Source organism: Ranitomeya variabilis, chromosome 3 (assembly GCF_051348905.1).
Source record: "Ranitomeya variabilis isolate aRanVar5 chromosome 3, aRanVar5.hap1, whole genome shotgun sequence".
Classification (NCBI taxonomy): domain Eukaryota; kingdom Metazoa; phylum Chordata; class Amphibia; order Anura; family Dendrobatidae; genus Ranitomeya; species Ranitomeya variabilis.
The window spans coordinates 124,464,783-124,487,905 of NC_135234.1; the positions used below are offsets into that span (position 1 = coordinate 124,464,783).

Here is a 23,123-nt window from a genome sequence, read left to right on the forward strand (position 1 = left end):
CAAACATAAAATGACTGCTTAGGGAACATGATAGGCCGCTCTGAACAAATGTGTTTTGAGGGAGCGCCTAAAACTGTGCAAATTGTGAATGGTCCTAATATCTTGGGGTAGAGCATTCCAGAGGATTGGCGCAGCACGGGAGAAGTCTTGGAGTCGGGAGTGGGAGGTACGGATTAGTGCAGAGGTTAGTCGAAAGTCATTTGCAGAGCACAGAGACTGGTTAGGCCGATAGACAGAAATGACGGAGGAGATGTAAGGGGGTGCTGCACTGTGAAGAACTTTGTGGGTGAGAACAAGTACTTTGAATTGGATTCTATAATGAATGGGCAGCCAGTGTAACGACTGGCGTAGAGCGGATGCGTCCGAGTAACGATTAGCTAGATAGACAACCCTGGCTGCCGCATTAAGGATAGACTGGAGAGGGGAAAGTCGAGTAAGGGGGAGGCCAATTAACAGAGCGTTTCAGTCATCCAGGCGGGAGTGGATCAGGGCGACAGTGAGGGTTTTTGTTGTTTCCATAGTGAGAAAAGGGCGGTTTCTAATGATGTTCTTTAGGTGTAAGCGGCACGAGCGGGCAAGAGATTGTATATGGGATGTGAAGGAGAGATCGGAGTCAAACGTAACACCCAGACTGCGTGCCTGCTGCCGGGGTGTTATTATGGTGCCACCCACGGAGAGGGAAACGTCAGGTTTAGGGAGGTTAGTAGATGGTGGGAGCAGAAGAAGTTCAGTTTTGGAGAGGTTAAGTTTCAGATAGAGAGCGGACATGATGTCGGAGACTGCGGACAGACAGTCACTGGTGTTCTGCAGTACAGCGGGAGTAAGGTCGGGGGATGACGTGTATAGTTGTGTGTCGTCGGCATAAAGATGGTACTGAAAGCCAAATCTGCTGATGGTCTGTCCAATTGGGGCCATGTAGAGAAAGAAGGGAAGGGGGCCAAGGACTGAGCCCTGAGGTACCCTGACAGTGAGAGGAAGAGGAGATGAAGTGGAGCCAGAGAATAGAACACTGAAGGAGCGGTCAGAAAGATAGGAGGAGAACCAGGAGAGAGCAGTGTCCTTAATGCCTAGTGACTGGAGCCTAGAGAGTAGGAGAGGGTGGTCAACAATGTCGAAAGCTGCAAAAAGATCTAGAAGAATAAGCAGAGAGTAGTCACCGTTACATTTTGCTGTCAGACGGTCGTTGGTCACTTTGATGAGTGCAGTTTCTGTCGAGTGTAGGGGGCGGAAGCTGGACTGTGAAGGGTCTAGGAGGGAGTGAATGGAGAGGTAACAGGTAACAGCCAGACCCTTACTTCAACACCTAGGGTCAGAGATAACTTTGATCTTGGCTTGAGAAAGGATTTTATATCCGAAACGTCGCCATGCCATTGGGCTTTAAAGTTCAATTTTTTTTATATTTTTGTGCTGTTTCCCCTTTTTGCTATTTATTCAAAGGAGCCAGTTGATTGCTGGTTGGGGAAGCATGCACGCTATTGAGGTATTTTCTATGGTGCTGTTCCAATATATATATATATATATATATATATATATATATATATATATATATACATACTGTATATATATGTGTGTGTGTGTGTGTGTGTGTTCCCCCCTGGATTTATGCATAGTGTGACTCCTATGCACATGCATACAGTGGGAAAAATAAGTATTTGATACAATGAAGATTTTACATAGTTTCCCACTTACAAAGAATGGAGAAGTCTGTAGTTTTTATTGTAGGTGCACTTCAACTGTGAGAAACAGAGTCTAAAAATATAAACCAGAAAATCACATTATATGATATTTAAACTATTAAATAGCATTTTATTGCATGAAATAAGTATTTGAACACTTACCAACCAGCAAGAATTCTCCCACTAACAGACTTGTGAGTTTTTCTTTAAAGGGAATCTGTTATGTCATTTCAAGCATCTAAACTGTCCAGAGTGCGTTATTAGTGATGCAATGTGTTTCACGAACACTTTTTTTTAAAATTAAAAACAGCGCTGTAATGATGTCCAAAAAGCACTTTATACACTTACATTGTACCTGCTCGTTTAGTAATAGGAGTGTGTGTCATTTTCTGTTCAGTCATGTGCATTTCCGATCACTCAGTTTGATTGATTTCTTAGGTTGCGCCGATGTCACTGGAATCCCCCGCGTGCAGTGTGACACTTGGAGTCATGCTTGCGCAGTGTCTAGCGGGCATCTGCGCTTGCGCAGTGTGTAGGGTGGAGCCGGCCGTTCTTGCACAGTGTCGATCGGGGAGCCGAGCATGGGCTGTGACACTCGACTCCCCACTAAGCATTGCACAAGCGCGGCTAGCTCGATGCTACACACTGCGCAAGCGTGGCTCCAAGCGCCACACTGCGCAAGCTTGGGATTCCAGTGATGTCGGCTCAACCAGGGAAATCGATCAAATTGAGTGGGTGCGATGCCCGTGACTGAACAGAAAATAAAGCACACTGTAATAGGACGGGTTTCCCTCCTAACTAAACTAAAAATAATAAACCTTATAGTATCAAAGGAGGAACCCTCCTTACACCTCTAGTGAGGTCCGATATTAACTATTATCACGGAGCTTGGCTAATAATAATTAATATCCACAAAATAATGCCTCAACGTTATCTTTTCCTTATGCTATATACAAACTGAGACAAAACAGTGTAACAATAAAGGATATTTATTACACATACACACAAGTCTGCAGTCTATAACATACATATATATTTATACCCAAGCTGGTGACTATAAATATATATATATACAATTATGCTGATACTACAACACTAATACAGTAATTTCACTACAGTATACAGTGATATCCCAACAATATCACACAGTAATAACCGTCAATTAAGATGTGACACAGTAAAAACCCACAATAAACTGCCCAAATTACCCAAATCACATATACAATATCACCCCTCCCATCTATAGCTTGCTATCCCTAATGAGTAGTACAGGGCCTCATAAGAAAAGGAGATACAGAGTATACTTAACCACCATGTACGTCCATGATCTTCCCAGCAAGCCAGAGAGGCAAAAGAGGCCTCCAAGCACATGTGTTGTCCCTTTTATGTCCAGCCAAGAAGAGGTGTGTCCAGCCCCAGGTATGTGGGGATGAGGTCACAAGTCTAGTGTCCGCTGGCAAAGGTATATCCCCTCAATCCTGATACCAGCACATGGTGCAAGGTGGAGGAGAGGCTACTGAGCACATGTGGAGGAATTATATATCACTATACACATATCTATGTAAAGATGTACATTTTGGGGTACTTCCCTTCTACAATCTTCCTGTTGTCGAGAACACTACAATGAAATTTGAGGGAAGTGTTGTGCTGGGATTTATTTGCCTACTCAACCCCATTTATAACTAGTGACAGTTCATGATGGAATGAAGTATAATTCTGCACTTAGGTACCTAGACATCATCCACATGGCCGTCAGCTCTTCCCTGCAGTTCACCGTAACCCACATCTCTATCCACAGAGTTCACCTTCTTCTTCTTTCTTGGAGTCTTATTGCAGTCTTCAGTCTCTGTTCTGGTTTTTAGTTGTCAATCTTCAGGTTTCCGCCTATCCCAAAGCCATCTTTCTCCAGTTGTGACTGGTCAGACTCTGGAACAGCTTCATCCTCACAGTCCATAGGTCAGTCAACATCATCCTGTTTGCACCCGTCACCTTGCCAGACTTCACGTTACTCTCCAATAGCTTGATTCAGCAGGCTTTTGAGAATGTCTGGCATGATGAGACTGCTGGATGTCACAAGTTTTTTTTCTTTTTTCTGGATATCGTGGACTAAGGCACTGGAAATGACTGGACTCAGGCACTGGAAACGACTTTCATCAGACATGCATCAGACATGACTTCCATCAGGCAGTTCTCCTGTAGTCTTGATTAAAGATCGTTGATGAGGTTCCTCCATGAATAGATATGCAGATCTTTACTAGGCATGTCACAATTTCTTGAGTAGGGAGTGATGTGACAATACCTAAGTTAACTGCGGGAAGAACACCGTCTAATTCTAACCGACATTCAATCCATCCCATACGAACTTCACCATTGCTAGGGTTAAAGTGGCAAATAACTTAGAAGCTGAGAGGACCTGTCCTTAGAGAACCTTACTCTTTTTCCCCATTCACACAAAACACATAAATTACAATTCCATAATGCATATAGAGACCTAAGCTAAAATAGCATGGCTGCTAATGATCCATAATTCACATGCAGATCATTGATCCACGTACAGTTGGAGTTATCTACTGGCTGTAAGTGCATGAATGGGGTTGGGCCGATCAGTTGTGTTGTGCAGAAGTCTGGTGGATACACAGCTGATAGTCCTACTGAATAGACTGTTAGAATTTGTATTATGGCAAGAAAAAAGCAGCTAAGTAAAGAAAAATGAGTGGCCATCATTATTTTAAGAAATGAAGGTCAGTCAGTCTGAAAAATTGGGCAAACTTTGAAAGTGTCCCCAAGTGCAGTGGCAAAAACCATCAAGTGCTACAAAGAAACTGGCTCACATGAGGACCGCCCCAGAAAAGGAAGACCAAGAATCACCTCTGCTTCTGAGGATAAGTTTATCTGAGTCACCAGCCTCAGAAATCGCAGGTTAACAGCAGCTCAGTTTAGAGACCAGGTCAATGCCACAGAGAGTTCTAGCAGCAGACACATCTCTACACCAACTGTTAAGAGGAGACTTTGTGCAGCAGGCCTTTATGGTAAAATAGCTGCTAGGAAATCACTGCTAAGGACAGGCAACAAGCAGAAGAGACTTGTTTGGGCTAAAGAGCACAAGGAATGGACAATAGACCAGTGGCAATCTGTGTTTTGCTCTGATGAGTCCAAATTTGAGATCTTTGGTTCCAACCACCGTGTCTTTGTGCAACGCAGAAAAGGTGAACGGATGGACTCTACATGCCTGGTTCCCACTGAGAAGCATGGAGGAGGAGGTGTGATGGTGTGGGGGTGCTTTGCTGGTGACACTGTTGGGGATTTATTCAAAATTGAAGGCATACTGAACCAGCATGGCTACCACAGCATCTTGCAGCGGCATGCTATTCCATCCGCTTTGCGTTTAGTTGGACCATCATTTATGTTTCAACAGGACAATAACCCCAAACACACCTTCAGGCTGTGTAAGTGCTATTTGACTAAGAAGGAGAGTGATGGGGTGCTACACCAGATGACCTGGCCTCCATAGTCACCAGACCTGAAACCAATCGAGATGGTTTGAGGTGAGCTGGACCGCAGAGTGAAGGCAAAAGGGCCAACAAGTGCTAAGCATCTCTGGGAACTCCTTCAAGATTGTTGGAAGACCATTCCCGGTGACTAGCTCTTGAAGCTCATCAAGAGAATGCCAAGAGTGTGCAAAGCAGTCATCAAATCAAAAGGTGGCTGCTTTGAAGAACCTAGAATATAAGACACTAGATGGTGGCCCGATTCTAACATATCGGGTATTCTAGAATATGCATGTCCACTTAGTATATTGCACAGCCCACGTAGTATATTGCCCAGCCCACGTAGTATATTGCCCAGCCCACGTAGTATATTGCCCAGCCCACGTAGTATATAGCCCAGCCACGTAGTATATTGCCCAGTGACGTAGTATATTGCCCAGTGACGTAGTATATTACCCAGTGACGTAGTATTTTGCCCAGCCACGTAGTATATTGCCCAGTAACGTAGTATATTGCCCAGTGACATAGTATACAGCACATAGCCACGTAGTATATTGCCCAGCCACGTAGCATATTGGCCAGTCACGTAGTATATTGCCCAGCTACGTAGTATATTGCCCAGCCACGTAGTATATTGCCCAACCACGTAGTATATTGCACAACGACATAGTATACATCACAGAGCCACGTAGTATATTGCCCAGCCACGTAGTATATTGCCCAGTTACGTAGTATATTGCCCAGTGACGTAGTATTCAGCACAGAGCCACATAGTATATTGCACAATGACGTAGTATACAGCACAGAGCCACGTAGTATATTGGCCAGTCACGTAGTATATTGCCCAGTTACGTAGTATATTGCCCAGTGACGTAGTATACAGCACAGAGCCACGTAGTATATTGCACAGCGACGTAGTATACAGCATAGAGCCACTTAGTATATTGCCCAGCCACGTAGTATATTGGCCAGTCACGTAGTATATTGCCCAGCTACGTAGTATATTGCCTAGCCACGTATGTCACAGGTTTAAAAAAAAAAAAACCATATACTCACCTTCCAGGGACCCTTGTAGTCCTGTCGCCTCCTTCTCGCGCAGGCGCGCAGAACCTGTGATGACGTCGCGGTCACATGACCGTGTCGCGGTCACATGACCGTGACGTCACGGCAGGTCCTTCTCGCGCAGGCGCGCAGGACCTGTGATGATGTCGCGGTCACATGACCGTGACGTCATGGCAGGTCCTTCTCGCAGACCATCCTTGGCACCGGAACCTGCCGCTTGCATGGAGCGGTCACCAGAGCGTCGCGAGGAGCGGGAAAGGTGAGTATATAATGATTTTTTATTATTTTTATTATTTTTCAACATTAGATGTTTTTACTATTGACGCTGCATAGGCAGCGTCAATATTAAAAACTTGGTCACACATGTTTAATAGCGGCGGTAACGGAGTGAGTTACCCGCGGCATAACGCGGTCCGTTACCGCCGGCATTAACCCTGTGTGAGCGGTGACTGGAGGGGAGTATGGAGCGGGCGCCGGGCACTGACTGCAGGGGAATAGGGAGGGACTAATCGGACTGTGGCCGTTGCTGATTGGTCGCGGCAGCCATGACAGGCAGCTGGCGAGACCAATCAGCGACTTGGATTCCATGACAGACAGAGGCCGCGACCAATGAATATCCGTGACAGACAGAAAGACAGACAGAAAGACGGAAGTGACCCTTAGACAATTATATAGTAGACTAGATGGTGGCCCGATTCTAACGCATCGGGTATTCTAGAATATGTATGCGTAGTGTATAGCACAGCCCACTTGGTATATTGCACAGCCACGCAGTACATTGCGCAGCCCACGCAGTACATTGCGCAGCCCACGCAGTACATTGCGCAGCCCACGCAGTACATGGCGCAGCCAATGCAGTACATGGCGCAGCCAACGCAGTACATGGCGCAGCCAACGCAGTATATTGCGCAGCCAACGCAGTACATTGCGCAGCCAACGCAGTACATTGCGCTGCCCACGCAGTACATTGCGCAGCCCACGCAGTACATTGCGCAGCCCACGCAGTACATGACGCAGCCAATGCAGTACATGGCGCAGCCAACGCAGTACATGGCGCAGCCAACGCAGTATATTGCGCAGCCAACGCAGTACATTGCGCAGCCAACGCAGTACATTGCGCAGCCCACGCAGTACATTGCGCAGCCCACTTAGTATATTGCGCAGCCCACGTTGTATAGTCACGTAGTATATTGCCCAGCCACATAGTATATAGCACAGCCCATGTAGTATATTGCCCAGCCACGTAGTATATAGCACAGCCCATGTAGTATATTGCCCAGCCACGTAGTATATTGAACAGCCCATTTAGTATATTGCCCAGCCCACGTAGTATATAGCAATGTGGGCATCATATCCCTGTTAAAAAAAAGAAATAAAATAAAAAATAGTTATATACTCACCTTCCGGAGCCCCCGGATCCAAGCGAAGCGGTTACCGACGCTGCTCGTGCGCTCCGGTCTCAAAAGTGCATTGCGGTCTTGTGAGATGATGACATAGCGGTCTTGCGAGACCGCTACGTCATCATCTCGCGAGATCGCAGCATGGACCAGTCACCGGAGCGTCGCGAGCGGGAAAGGCCTGTTGTCGATCCGGGGGCCAACGGACGGTGAGTATATAATGATTTTTTATTTTTAAATTATTTTTAACATTAGATCGTTTTACTATTCATGCTGCATAGGCAGCATGAATAGTAAAAAGTTGGTCACACAGGGTTAATAGCAGCGGTAACGGAGTGCATTACACCGCGGCATAACGCGGTCCGTTACCGCTGCCATTAACCCTGTGTGAGGGCAGACTGGAGGGGAGTACGGAGCAGGCATTGACTGCGGGGAGGAAGGAGCGGCCATTTTTCCGCCGGACTGTGCCCGTCGCTGATTGGTCGTGGCTGTTTTGCCACGACCAATCAGCGACTTGGGATTTCCGTGACAGACAGACAGAAGGACAGACAGAAGGACAGACAGAAAGACGGAAGTGACCCTTAGACAATTATATAGTAGAAGAGCAGCCAGATACAGGTAAATAAGAAAATTATACATGAAAAAAAAAAAGTATGTATTCAGTGCAGTGGACACTGATGGAGACAATGTGTAAAAGTAGGTATTCTAGAATATGTATGCGTAGTGTATAGCACAGCCCACGTAGTATATTGCACAGCCACGTAGTACATTGCGCAGCCCACGCAGTACATTGCACAGCCAACGCAGTACATTGCGCAGCCCACATAGTACATTGCGCAGCCCACGTAGTACATTGCACAGCCCACGCAGTACATTGCGCAGCCCACATAGTACATTGCGCAGCCCACGTAGTACATTGCGCTGCCCACGTAGTACATTGTGCAGCCCACGTAGTACATTGCGCAGCCCACGTAGTACATTGCGCAGCCCACGCAGTACATTGTGCAGCCCACGTAGTACATTGCGCAGCCCACGTAGTATATTGCGCAGCCCACGTAGTATATTGTGCAGCCCACGTAGTATATTGCGCAGCCCACGTAGTACATTGCGCAGCCCACGTAGTACATTGCGCAGCCCACGCAGTACATTGCGCAGCCCACGCAGTACATTGCGCAGCCCACGCAGTACATTGCGCAGCCCACGTAGTACATTGCGCAGCCCACGTAGTACATTGCGCAGCCAACGTTGTATAGTCACATAGTATGTTGCCCAGCCACGTAGTATATTGCCCAGCCCACGTAATATATAGCAGTGTGGGCACCATATCCCTGTTAAAAAAAATAATAAAAATAAAAAATAGTTATATACTCACCCTCCGTCGTCCAACGAAGCTGTCCCGATGCGCGAGCTGCTGCCGCCAGCTTCCATTCCCAGAGAGGCATTGCGAAATTACCCAGATGACTTAGCGGTCTCGCAAGACCGCTAAGTCATCTGGGTAATTTCGCAATGCCTCTCTGGGAATGGAAGCTGGCGGCAGCCGCGCGTGCATCGGCGGACAACGGAAGGTGAGAATAGCAGGTTTTTTTTTTTTTTTATTATTTTTAATATTAGATTTTTTTTTACTATTGATTCTGCATAGGCAGCATCAATAGTAAAAAGTTGGTCACACAGGGTTAATAGCAGCGTTAACGGAGTACGTTACCCGCGGCATAATGCGGCCTGTTAACGCTGTTATTAACCCTGTGTGAGCGCTGACTGGAGGGGAGTATGGAGCGGCGCCGGGCACCGACTGGACGGGAGTAGGGAGGGCCTAATTCTCGGCCGGACTGTGCCCGTCGCTGATTGGTTGAGGCCTGACGGCCTCGACCAATCAGCGACGCAGGATTTCCGGGACAGACAGATGGAAGTGACCCTTAGACAATTCGCATCGGGTATTCTAGAATATGTATGTCCACGTAGTATATTGCACAGCCCACGTAGTATATTGCCCAGCCACGTAGTATATTGCCCAGTGACGTAGTATACAGCACACAGCCACATAGTATATTGCCCAGTTACGTAGTATATTGGTCAGTTACATAGTATATTGCCCAGTGACGTAGTATACAGCACAGAGCCACGTATTATATTGCCCAGTGACGTAGTATACAGCACACAGCCACGTAGTATATTGCCCAGTGACGTAGTATATTGGCCAGTTACGTAGTATATTGCTAAGTGACGTAGTATATTGCCCAGTGACGTAGTATACAGCACAGAGCCACGTAGTATATTGCCCAGCTACGTAGTATATTGCCCAGCCATGTATGACACAGGTTAAAAAAATAAAAAATAAACATATACTCACCTTCCGCAGGCGCGTTGTAGCTCTGTCGCCTGTGTGGGGTGCAGGTGGCAGCTTCCGGTCCCAGGGTGTGATGACGTCGCGGTCACGTGACGATGTCGCGGTCAAATGACCGTGACATCATGGCAGGTCCTTTCCGCGCAGGCGCGCAGGACTTGTGATGACGCATTCCTTTCATTAACTGCTCAAACAGATCTGAGTAGTGAGGTCTCGGTAGCATAACTTTTCCTTTTTGGCAGCATTGCGTAAACTGATTGTCAGATGGTTTTTCATCAATGAAATTCAGAGAGACGCATTTAGAGCAAACTGCATTCATATTCCCACAGTAGTGTTCATGAATTGTACTTTCATTGTCTGTTACGTAATGTGCAAGTTGTTGAATATTGTCCTGGTAGTGCCTTAGTTGGTAGAGTATTCGTTTTTTATGAATTTTGCGATCATGTTGTTCCTGTCGTACAACAGTTTGTTGTGGTGTCTCCAGTTGGCGACGGTGTCTGTGAGATTCCGCATCCTGGGCTTGTCTAGCAGCAGTTTGTTGTGGTGTCTCCTGTTGGCGACGTTGTCTGTGAGATTCCACATCCTGGGCTTGTCTGGCGGCAGTTTGTTGTGGTGTCTCCTGTTCCCGATGGTGTCGTTTTCTTGCTGCTGCTTTTCTGTCATCCTCATTGGCGTATTTTCATTTACGACCCATTCTAAGATAGAAACACAGGGAGATGCCGCCCATACAGGGAGACGCAGGCACACACCCTACACAATGGCGGCACTTGACAGCAGTGGAGGACAATGATGATTCCAGAATTCGCGGCAGACTGTGCCCGTCGCTGATTGGTCGAGGCCGGCTGGCCTCGACCAATCAGCAAGGCGGGATTTCCGAGACAGACAGACAATTAGACCCTTAGACAACACAATGGCGGCACTTGACAGCAGTGGAGGACAATGCCCGTCGCTGATTGGTCGAGGCCGGCTGGCCTCGACCAATCAGAGACTGTGCCCGTCGCTGATTGGTCGAGGCCCAGGCGGCCTCGACCAATCAGAGACGCGGGATTTCCAGGACAGACAGACAATTAAACCCTTAGACAATTACTTGTTTCACACTTTTTTGTTAAGTATATAATTCCACATGTGTTAATTCGTAGTTTTGATGCCTTCAGTGTGAATGTACAATTTTCATAGTCATGAAAATACAGAAATATCTTTAAATGAGAAGGTGTGTCCAAACTTTTGGTCTGTACTGTATATAAAATAATGACCAGGAAGAAAATGACAGGAACAGGTAGCTTCGGGCTTTATTATGGTCTCCTCCTCATGGCTGAAATCTGAGAGGAGATGTTTCAGCTCGGCACCAAACGTAAGAGTGGTGTTCTGGAGTCACTCAGGGGCATCTGGGCAAAGGTCAAGACTTCTTCTCTGGAGTGATAGGTGCTCTTCTACATAGATACCTAAAATGGGACAAAAGGAACAATACGCTCTGGGAGATCTCCCAGTGTAGTTAAAAACATCCTTATTTGATGCTTCCCTGTCCCACCAAACTCACTCATTCTTTATACTTTTACTTCAGGGTGACCTCCCCCTGTTAACCTTTCTTGAGCTGCCCAGTAATTAACTAGTGCCTCAACTCTCCTGAACCCCACAAAATTAATGCAATTTTCTTATAGTACGATCTTAGTCAATTGCCTCTGTTTCCTGTACAGACACCCCTACCAGTTTACCACAATTCAAAAGAGTAACATACAACCCTCACCGCTTCTTAACACCCTAGGAAAACTAAACGTAAATCTAAGGTACACTGACTTTAGTTGTATCCTGCATCAGGTCTTAAACAAAACCATGTTATCGTTCCAAACTTCAAGGTCAGCACATAGTATAACACGACACTCCATCGTGTACGTCCGTTATCTGTCCATGCTTCTTTGCCTGTCTTAGTTCACGTAACAACAACCTTTATCCAATCTAAGATGCACAGGAAAACAAGCAAACAAAGTAAATTTTACAGCTGAATTTCAAGGCCTAGGTGAACACACACCTCCCTACCTATCTTAGTTCAAGCAACAAATCAGAGCATCCATGGATGTGACTCTATTATCCTGTGATCTGTGTTACTCTTAGCATTATGAATTCTATGGAAAACTGGAGCTAAAAATACAAGTACCAGTAAATAAACCTCATTTACTTTACAGGGGGTCTGATAGAAAACAGCAAACAACCAACATCTAACAAATCCTGTTATCATTGCAATCACAATGAACCTCAGAAAAGGCCCTTCTGCCTCCTGTCTAAGGGTACCGTCACACAGTGCCATTTTCATCGCTACGACGGCACGATTCGTGACGTTGCAGCGTCGTATAAGTATCGCTCCAGCGTCGTATACTGCGGTCACACGTTGCAATACACGGCGCTGGAGCGATAATTTCATGACGTATTTGCGATGTAGAAGCCATTGGTTACTGTGCGCACATCGTATACAACCTGTGTCACACAATGCAATCATGCCGCCACAGCGGGACACTAGACGACGAAAGAAAGTTTCAAACGATCTGCTACGACGTACGATTCTCAGCGGGGATCCGGATCGCAGTAGCGTGTCAGACACAGCGATATCGTAAATGCATCGCTGGAACGTCACGAATCGTGCCGTTGTAGCGATCAAAATTGCACTGTGTGACGGTACCCTAAGGGTACTGTCACACAGTGCAATTTTCGTCGCTACGACGGCACGATCAGTGACGTCGCAACGTCGTACGATTATCGCTCCAGCGTCGTAGACTGCGGTCCCACATTGCAATCACGGCGCTAGAGCGATGCCGAAGTCCCCGGGTAACCAGGGTAAACATCGGGTAACTAAGCGCAGGGCCGCGCTTAGTAACCCGATGTTTACCCTGGTTACCAGGGTAAATGTTAAAAAAACAAACAGTACATACTCACATTCCGGTGTCTGTCCTCCGGCGTCTCAGCTTCTCTGCACTGTGTAAGCACAGCGGCCGGAAAGCACAGCGGTGACGTCAGACGTCACCGCTGTGCTCGCTTTCCGGCTGGCCGGCGCTCACAGTGCAGAGAAGCTGAGACGCCGGAGGACAGACACCGGAATGTGAGTATGTACTGTTTGTTTTTTTAACGTTTACGCTGGTAACCAGGGTAAACATCGGGTTACTAAGCGCGGCCCTGCGCTTAGTTATCCGATGTTTACCCTGGTTACAAGCGAACACATCGCTGGATCGCTGTCACACACAACGATCCAGCGATGTCAGCGGGTGATCAAGCGACGAAAGAAAGTTCCATACGATCTGCTACGACGTACGATTCTCAGCAGGGTCCCTGATCGCTGCTGCGTGTCAGACACTGCGATATCGTAACGATATCGCTAGAACGTCACGAATCGTACCATCGTAGCGATCAAAATTGCACTGTGAGACAGTACCCTAAACTTCACTGGTCTAACAAAACATTTCACTTAAGGTACCTTCACACTAAACAACTTTACAACGAGAACGACAACGATCCCTGACGTTGCAGCGTCCTGGATAGCGATCTCGTTGTGTTTGACACGCAGCAGCGATCTGGATCCCGCTGTGATATCGCTGGTCGGAGCTAGAAGTCCAGAACTTTATTTGGTCGTCAGATCGGTGTGTATCGTCATGTTTGACAGCAAAAGCAACGATGCCTGCAATGTTTTACAATGGTAACTATGGTAAATATCGGGTTACAAAGCGCAGGGCCGCGCTTAGTAACCGGATATTTACCCTGGTTACCATTGTAAAAGTAGAAAAAAAAACAGTACATACTCACCTTCTGATGTCTGTCACGTCCCCCGGCGTCCGCGCTGCTGCTCAGAGCTTCCTGCACTGAATGTGTCAGTGCCGGCCGTAAAGCAAAGCACAGCGGTGACGTCACCGCTCTGCTTTAGGGCCGGCGCTTACACAGTGCAGGGAAGCGGACGCCGGGGGACGCGACACACACCGGAATGTAAGTATGTAGTGTTTGTTTTTTTTTACATTTACACTGGTAACCAGGGTAAACATCGGGTTACTAAGCGCGGCCCTGCGCTTAGTAACCCGATGTTTACCCTGGTTACCCGGGGACTTCGGCATCGTTGGTCGCTGGAGAGCTGTCTGTGTGACAGCTCTCTAGCGACCACACGACGACGAAACAGCGACGCTGCAGCGATCGGCATCGTTGTCTATATCGCTGCAGCGTCGCTTAATGTGACGGTACCTTAAGTCTCCACATCCTTGTGCATGTCGTTGTGTTGCATTACTTTTTATCAGAAAGCACACAGACCCGCTGAGTATGTCCTATTCTTATCCTCAGCGTCGGCTCCGAGCGCGACATGCTCCAAGTTTAACCAATCTCATTCTCGGATCTGTCATTTTCATGGATATTTGAATGGATCTGTTATTCTTCAAGCTCGTCAGATATCACTCAGAGATTTCACACAGTTTTGTGAATGCATCCTGATGCCCCAGCTTCTGTGTGTTTGGGAATGAATGGGGGCAATAAAAAGCCACTTCTACCCTGTCCAAAGTATTTAATTGTAGGGCTAGATTAGTGAACTGCACTTTTGCCCCAGGTGAAGGAAAGCCTAGCTACGGCTCTGACCTGAAATCATTCTTCCACGAAGAAATGTGACCTAAATATTTGCAAAGCTGCAATAATCTGTATTACAAAACATTGTACTCCACCCACGTATGTGTCTGATGTTTCTCTTATTAGTACTGATTTATTATAAAATAAAGGAGCAGCATTCTCTTATCTTTACAATATGATTTATGGCATTTATGGATTTATTTTATGCATCAAAATATTTAGGGAAAATGCAAATAAATATAATTTTCTATGATATAATGAAGTTACCCTTGAAGTTTGCCCTTAAACATCCATGACTTCCACAGTTTTCATGACCAGATCAGGCTTAATTTTACTGGTATATTTGCAGGGCCGGACTGGCCATCGGGCACTTCGGGCAAATGCCAGAAGGGCTGGTGCCAGTAGTGGGCCGCTGCACTGTTCTTCCCCCTCCCCCGCCAGTGCCGCCGCCGCATTTAACTATACCGGCGTCTATGACGCCGGTATAGTTCAATGCAATGATGGAGGAGAGAGCGTCTCCTGACGCTCCCTCTCCCATCATTCCCTGCTCTGCCTCTGACAGTACACTGCGGGTGCGCAATGGCGTCATATCATCGCACACCTGCTGTGTCCTGGGCAGACTGCAGCCGCCGAGACAGGAGCAGGGAGCAGCGCGGGCAAAAGGAAAGGTGAGGAGAGTTTTTTTTTTAACTGGACTGTGGGGCCATTATCGGGGGGGGGGGGGGGAGAGATGAGATGTGAGCTGTGCTCTATATATCCCTGTGTGGGCTGTGCTCTATATATCCCTGTGTGGGCTGTGCTGTATATACCACTGTGTGGGCTGTGCTGTATATACCCCTGTGTGGGCTGTGCTCTATATATCCCTGTGTGGGCTGTGCTCTATATATCCCTGTGTGGGCTGTGCTCTATATATCCCTGTGTGGGCTGTGCTGTATATACCACTGTGTGGGCTGTGCTGTATATACCCCTATGTGGGCTGTGCTGTATATACCCCTATGTGGCCTGTGCTGTATATACCCCTGTGTGGGCTGTGCTCTATATATACCTGTGTGGGCTGTGCTCTATATATACCTGTGTGGGCTGTGCTCTATATATACCTGTGTGGGCTGTGCTGTATATACCCCTGTGTGGGCTGTGCTCTATATATCCCTGTGTGGGCTGTGCTGTATATACCCCTGTGTGGGCTGTGCTCTATATATCCCTGTGTGGGCTGTGCTGTATATACCACTGTGTGGGCTGTGCTGTATATACCCCTATGTGGGCTGTGCTGTATATACCCCTATGTGGCCTGTGCTGTATATACCCCTGTGTGGGCTGTGCTCTATATATACCTGTGTGGGCTGTGCTCTATATATACCTGTGTGGGCTGTGCTCTATATACCCCTGTGTGGGCTGTGCTCTATATACCCCTGTGTGGGCTGTGCTCTATATACCCCTGTGTGGGCTGTGCTGTATATACCCCTGTGTGGGCTGTGCTGTATATACCCCTGTGTGGGCTGTGCTGTATATACCCCTGTGTGGGCTGTGCTGTATATACCCCTGTGGGCTGTGCTGTATATACCCCTGTGTGGGCTGTGCTGTATATACCCCTGTGTGGGCTGTGCTCTATATATCCCTGTGTGGGCTGTGCTGTATATACCACTGTGTGGGCTGTGCTGTATATACCCCTATGTGGGCTGTGCTGTATATACCCCTATGTGGCCTGTGCTGTATATACCCCTGTGTGGGCTGTGCTCTATATATACCTGTGTGGGCTGTGCTCTATATATACCTGTGTGGGCTGTGCTCTATATATCCCTGTGTGGGCTGTGCTCTATATACCCCTGTGTGGGCTGTGCTCTATATACCCCTGTGTGGGCTGTGCTGTATATACCCCTGTGTGGGCTGTGCTGTATATACCCCTGTGTGGGCTGTGCTGTATATACCCCTGTGTGGGCTGTGCTGTATATACCCCTGTGGGCTGTGCTGTATATACCCCTGTGTGGGCTGTGCTGTATATACCCCTGTGTGGGCTGTGCTGTATATACCCCTGTGTGGGCTGTGCTCTATATATCCCTGTGTGGGCTGTGCTGTATATACCACTGTGTGGGCTGTGCTGTATATACCCCTATGTGGGCTGTGCTGTATATACCCCTATGTGGCCTGTGCTGTATATACCCCTGTGTGGGCTGTGCTGTATATACCCCTGTGTGGGCTGTGCTGTATATACCCCTGTGGGCTGTGCTGTATATACCCCTGTGTGGGCTGTGCTGTATATAGCACTGTGTGGGCTGTGCTGTATATAGCACTGTGTGGGTTGTGCTGTATATAGCACTGTGTGGGCTGTGCTGTATATACCACTGTGTGGGCTGTGCTGTATATAGCACTGTGTGGGCTGTGCTGTATATACCACTGTGTGGGCTGTGCTGTATACTACTATGCGGGCTGTGCTGTATACTACGCGGGCTGTGCTATATTATGCAGGCTGTGCTATATACTATGCAAGTTGTGCTATATACTATGCGGGCTTTGCTATATACTGTAGGGGTATATTATATTCTATGGGGGAGGCCGTGTTATATACTATGTGGCTGTGTTATATACTATTGCGGGGGTATATTATATTCTGTAGGGGAGGCTGTGTTATATACTATGGGGGTATATTATATTCTATGGGGGAGGCTGTCTTATATACTATGGGGGGCTGCATTATATTCTATGGGGGGCTACATTATATATTATGGGGAGGTGGGCTGTATTATATTCTATGGGGGGCTGTATTAGATTTTCTGAGGGATGATTGCATCATGCTCTGATGGGGCTGCATTATATTCTATGGGGAGGTGGGCTGTATTCTATTCTATTCGGGGCTACATTAAATTCTATGGGGGGCTGTATTATATTTATATTCTATGAGGGGTGATTTCATCATACTCTATGGGGGGCTGCATTATATTCTATGGGGGGTTACATTATACTCTGGGGTGGCTGCATTATACTCTGTAGGGTGGTGGCTGCATTATACTGTATGTGGGCTGCATTATACTGTATCGAGGACTATGGGGAAAACGTTATACTATATGAAGAACTATGGGGTGCATTATACTATGGGAAGTGAATTGTACTACATGGATGACTATAGCGGTGCATTATACTATATGGAGCACTATGAGGAGTGTATTATGCTCTGTGGAGGACTGAGCAGTGTATTTTAATATATGGAGGACTATAGGGAGTGTATTATACTATATGGAGGACTGTGCTGCGCATTATAATATATGGAGGACTATGGGGTGTATTTTACTAAACAAGTAAAATGCTGCATATTCAGATTGTTTTTGCCAGAACAAAAATCATTGTTCTCAGCAGCACATCGCCAGCGTAAACTGTAGATGTGCTGCTGATAACATGATACTGTATGGTGATCTGTTAGTGATCGTTCTGTCCCTTCATTCTGTCTCAGACGGTGGAAAGAGGCCGGAAAACAAGCGTTGAACAACTTCAGTATGGTCGATCAAACTCATTTAGCGGCCTGAACTCAGCGCATGTAAATACAACCAAAATGCTTTTGTGTGATGTGCAATATGTTAGCATTTGGGGCCCCATTTTTAACTTTGCCTAGGCGTAGGGCCGCACTTTGCCTAAAACCGGCCCTGCCTACAAGTGTACAAAGATATTATACAGTCACCATGTGACAAGTGGGCCTGTGTAACTTCAAATGCCAGGGCTGAATTTTAGTCCCAGTCCGGCCCTGTATATTTGTATTCATGCTCATTAACTCTCTTAGCCAAGCTCCTGTCATGGGGATGCCACCACAGAGTGGGGCCAGAGGATTGTGGCATCTGGTTACACGTACATCTGGTTTGGTTAGAACTGCTTCACCTTCCTATAAAGCCATGTATTGTTCACACGTTGCGGTTTTTACCACAGATCCGCGGCGTTTTTGACGCTGCGGATCTGTAGCAGTTTTCCATGCGGATTACAGTAGCATGTAAACCTATGGAAAACCAAATCCGCTGTGCACAAGCTGCGGGAAAAAACGCATGGAAACGCAGTGTTGTTTTTTCCGCAGCATGTCAATTCTTTGTGCGGATCTGCAGTGTTTCTGCACCCATTGACTTGCATTGAGTCGGGCACATACGCAGCAAAACGTAAAACGTAAAAAATTTAAAAAAGATCTGCAGTTTGGCTGCAGGTGAAAACGCTGCCTTTTGGGAAGGGGAAATGTGTGGACGGAGTGTGGGCGGAGACTGCGTGTCTGTGTGTGCGGGCTTGTCGGTGGTCTGTGCGGGTCTCTCAGGTCTTTTTGTGTGTGTGTGTGTGTGTGTGTGTGTGTGTGTGTGCAGGCATCGTCCGATGGGACTACAAGTCCCATCGGGCTATGCCTGCTACAATGACAGTGATTGACATATTAGCCAATGATGGGACAGTAGTAGTCCCATCATCCGGCTAATGTGTTGAGTGTAAAAAAAAAAAAATACAACATATGACAGAACATATAACAGAACATACAACATATAACAGAACATACAACATAGAACATACGACATATAACATATAACAGAACATACAACATATAACATACAACATATAACAGAACATACAGCATATAACATACAACATAGAACAGAACATACAACATATAACATACAACATATAACAGAACATCCAACATATAACGTATAACAGAACATACAACATATAACATATAACGGAACATACAACATATAACAGAACATACAACATATAACAGAACATACAACATATTACAGAACATACAACATATAACATACAACATAACAGAACATACAACATATAACAGAACATACAACATATTACAGAACATACAACATATAACATACAACATAACAGAACATACAACATATAACAGAACATACAACATATAACAGAACATACAACATATTACAGAACATACAACATATTACAGAACATACAACATATAACATACAACATAACAGAACATACAACATATAACAGAACATACAACATATAACAGAACATACAACATATAACATACAACATATAACAGAACATATAACATACAACATATAACATACAATACATACATACAGTACATTCATACATTACATACATATATACATAGAGTACATACTCACCATCACCTTGTCACCTTGATCCCCGAAGCCAGTGTCACCTGTAAAAAATATTAAAATAATAAACAACCAATATACTCCCTGACCCGCAGAAATCCAATTAAAACGAGCGTCCCATGACGATCTCCCGTGGAGAGCAGGAGCATCAGCTGATGCGACTGCTCTCTAGGGGCTCCAGGAATACAATGACGGAAGGTATCCTTCCACACTGTATTCCTCCGCCACTGTAAAAAATAGTGCCTAGTCTCACTTGTGGCACTGCTGTGTGTGAAAGTTCCCACGCAGCAATGTCATAAAGTGAGACCCTGAACTGAGGTAACCTCAGTGATACACAGCAGGAGCCATTGTCTCCTGTCAGTGTGTCACTGGAGGTCCTATAGAGCAGTGACATCACCCGATGTCACTGTTCTATAGGGGAGATCGTCGTGGGACATTCGTTATTAATTGGAGTATAAGGTTTATTATTTTTAATTTTTTACAGGCGATTGAGTAGGGTAAGTATGGTTAAATTAAGAATATTAAAATAGTTTTTTCTGGCTGTGTCTTTATTTTTTTTTTAACTCTTTCACTACTCTAGGGTTAATAATGGATAGGCGTCTTATTGACGCCTCTCCATTTTTTACCCGGCTTAATGTCACCTTACAATAGCAAGGTGACATTAACCCCTTATTACCCCACAGCTACTTGGGAGTGGGAAGGGAGGGGCTAAGTGCCGGAATTGGCGCATCTCACAGATGCGCCATTTCTGGGGTGGCTGTGGGCTGGTATTTGTAGCCGGGGGGGGGGCCAATATCCATGGCCCCTCTCTAGGCTATGAATATCAGCCCGCAGCTGTCTGCGTAGCCTTTCTGGCTATAAAATTTAGGGGGACCTCACGTCATTTTTTTGGAGGTCCCCCTATTTTAATAGCCAGTAAAGGCTACGCAGACAACAGCGGGCTGATATTCATAGTCTGGGAGGGGGCCATGGGTATTACCCCCTTCCCAGGCTACAATTATTGGCCCCCGGCCGTCGACTTTCCCCCTCTGGCGCAGAAAATTGGCGGGAGCCCACGCCATTTTTTTCGTTTTTTTTTTTTTAATTAAACATTCATTAAGAAACATAGGCCTTGCTATTATATATCTATGGATATATCTATGGATATATCCATAGATAAATCTATCCATACATGGATATCTATGGATATATCTATGATATATCTATGGCTATATCGATCTATAGATATATTTATAGATAGATAGATATATCTATAGATACATAGATGTTTCTATCCTTATATCTATCTGGCTACTTTCACACATCAGGTTTTTGCCTTCAGGCACAATCCGGCGAGTTTTAACAGATCCGTGTTTTTTTTCCACCGGATCCGTTTTTTTCTCATAGAGTTGTATTAGCGCCGGATTGCGCCTGATGGCCTCACGTTTCATCCGTTTTTTGCCGGATCCATCAGAAAAGCTGTTTCCAGCGGACGGAGAAAACGTACGGCGAAAGAACGCGCAGCGACGGATCTGGCGAAAAACGTATGAAACTGAGTTGTGACATGATGAATCCGGCCTCCGAATCCGGTTTTTCATCCATTTTTTCCATTGAAATCATCCATATATCTATCTACATCTATCTATCTCATTCCATCTATCTATCTATCTATCTGTCTGTCTGTCTGTCTATCTGTCTGCCTGTCTATCTATGTGTGTAATGGAGTGTTAGTTGGACAAATGTAAAAGAGGTTGGACAAGACATGACATCACAAGTCTTTTTTTTTGTTCAATTATACATCTTTATTTAGCTTTCAAAAACGCATACAAAACCGCATAAAAAAACGCATCAAAAAACGCAAAACCGTGCAAAAACCGCGTAAAAAAAATGTGCAAAATATGTGCATGAATCTACTGACAAGCCCCTGTTTTTCAGGCCATCCAGTTTTCATCTTCAATTCTGCACCTTCAATAATAATCGTTCTTTAAGAATACCTGGGGAGGAAGGGTTTTCTCTGTCTACTACTTCGGTATGGTGGGGTGTTTTTACATTTTTAAGGTGGATGGGTTCCAAATATAATTGCATGGTTGATCAGAAACGCTTGGGTGGTCCGGACCTCTGTGTTGATGATTTTGTGTGGTTGTACTCGAAGAACATTAAGTTGAAGGTTCCTTCTTGTAAACCGTGACCCAGGTTTATCGGCCCCTATAAGATAGTTGCCATCATTAATCCTGTAGCATTTTACCTTGCTTTATATATACGTGGCTCACCCTGTATATTGGAGCACACCCGTTTTTGAAAACGTCAACCCTTTAGTAACACAAAGTAACCCCAATTATCGGACAAACCACAAAATGTCTAAAACATAATAAATGTGGTGCAAGGCATGTAAGATAACTGGTGCCATGTTTAGCCTAGTAACTCCCCACTGTCTCACTTTACATTAATATCCCATCCACAGTGTGCTTTGGCAGCTGTCATATTCTCTCAGCTGTGTATGTTACACAATATTTTATTGCGTGCACGATATGCTATCAATTTTGCACATGTCAGAAAAACAGTATTAGAGAAATCAGAAGCGCGGTTTTATGGGCTTTCAAATGCATTTTGTGCCATCAACAGCTATGATAACGTTCATATTTCCAATTAAGCATAAGCAGTAACTCATGAATTATTTGTCATTGCCAGTGTTAAAACAGTGACAGTTTGCTGAAATGAGATCTGTAAATTACTGCCTCATGAATCAGTGTCATCTGAAAAGATACAAAATAGCTACGGAATATGTCGAGGCATAATGAACACCTATTAAGGAAGAAATTAGAGGGGTATCCCAGACTAAAGATATTACCTATTCACTGGATAGTTCGGAACTGTGACATTGGTATGGGTTCCACTGCTGCCCCCTCTTTTTCCTGATTGCCAGAACAGGGGCTTGTATTTTTTTGAGCCAGAGCTGTAAATGGGTCCAGCTTAAAAAAAAAGAAGTCTTTCTTTTATATTTCCCTTTCCTTAGAAATTCACTTTTGGCTTTGATTGAGAAAATTAGCTAAAAAATTATCCCAAAAACTGTAATCCCGATTCATCAAGACTGGAGTGTTAATCTGGAGTATAGTGCTTCAAATGTATTAACCCCAAAGCTGCTTAAGCGCTGTTTTAGGATTATATTTGACACAGATCTGCCCTTCACTCCCTATATCCAATCACTCACATGTTCGTGTCACCTGCACCTCTACAACATCTCTAGAATTCACTCTTTTCTTACTTTAAAGCTGCAAAAATTCTTACTGTTGCTCTTATTCATTCTTGTCTGGACTACTGCAGCTCTCTACTAATTAGTCTCCCACTTTCCAAGCTCCCCTATACAATCTGTCCTAAATGCAGTAGCTAGGGTCATAGTTTTATCCAGCCACTATCCTGGTTCCTCCACCCTGCACCAGCCATTGCACTGGTTCTTCGTTTGCTACAGAATAGAACATAAACTTTCA

At 45.5% G+C, this 23,123-nt stretch overlaps 1 protein-coding gene across 1 annotated transcript in view; it reads left to right on the forward strand.

Moving 5' to 3' along the window:
* SH3KBP1 (SH3 domain containing kinase binding protein 1) overlaps positions 1 to 23,123 on the forward strand; it is a 530,500-nt gene that overhangs the window by 298,096 nt on the left and 209,281 nt on the right. The window lies entirely within an intron of this gene.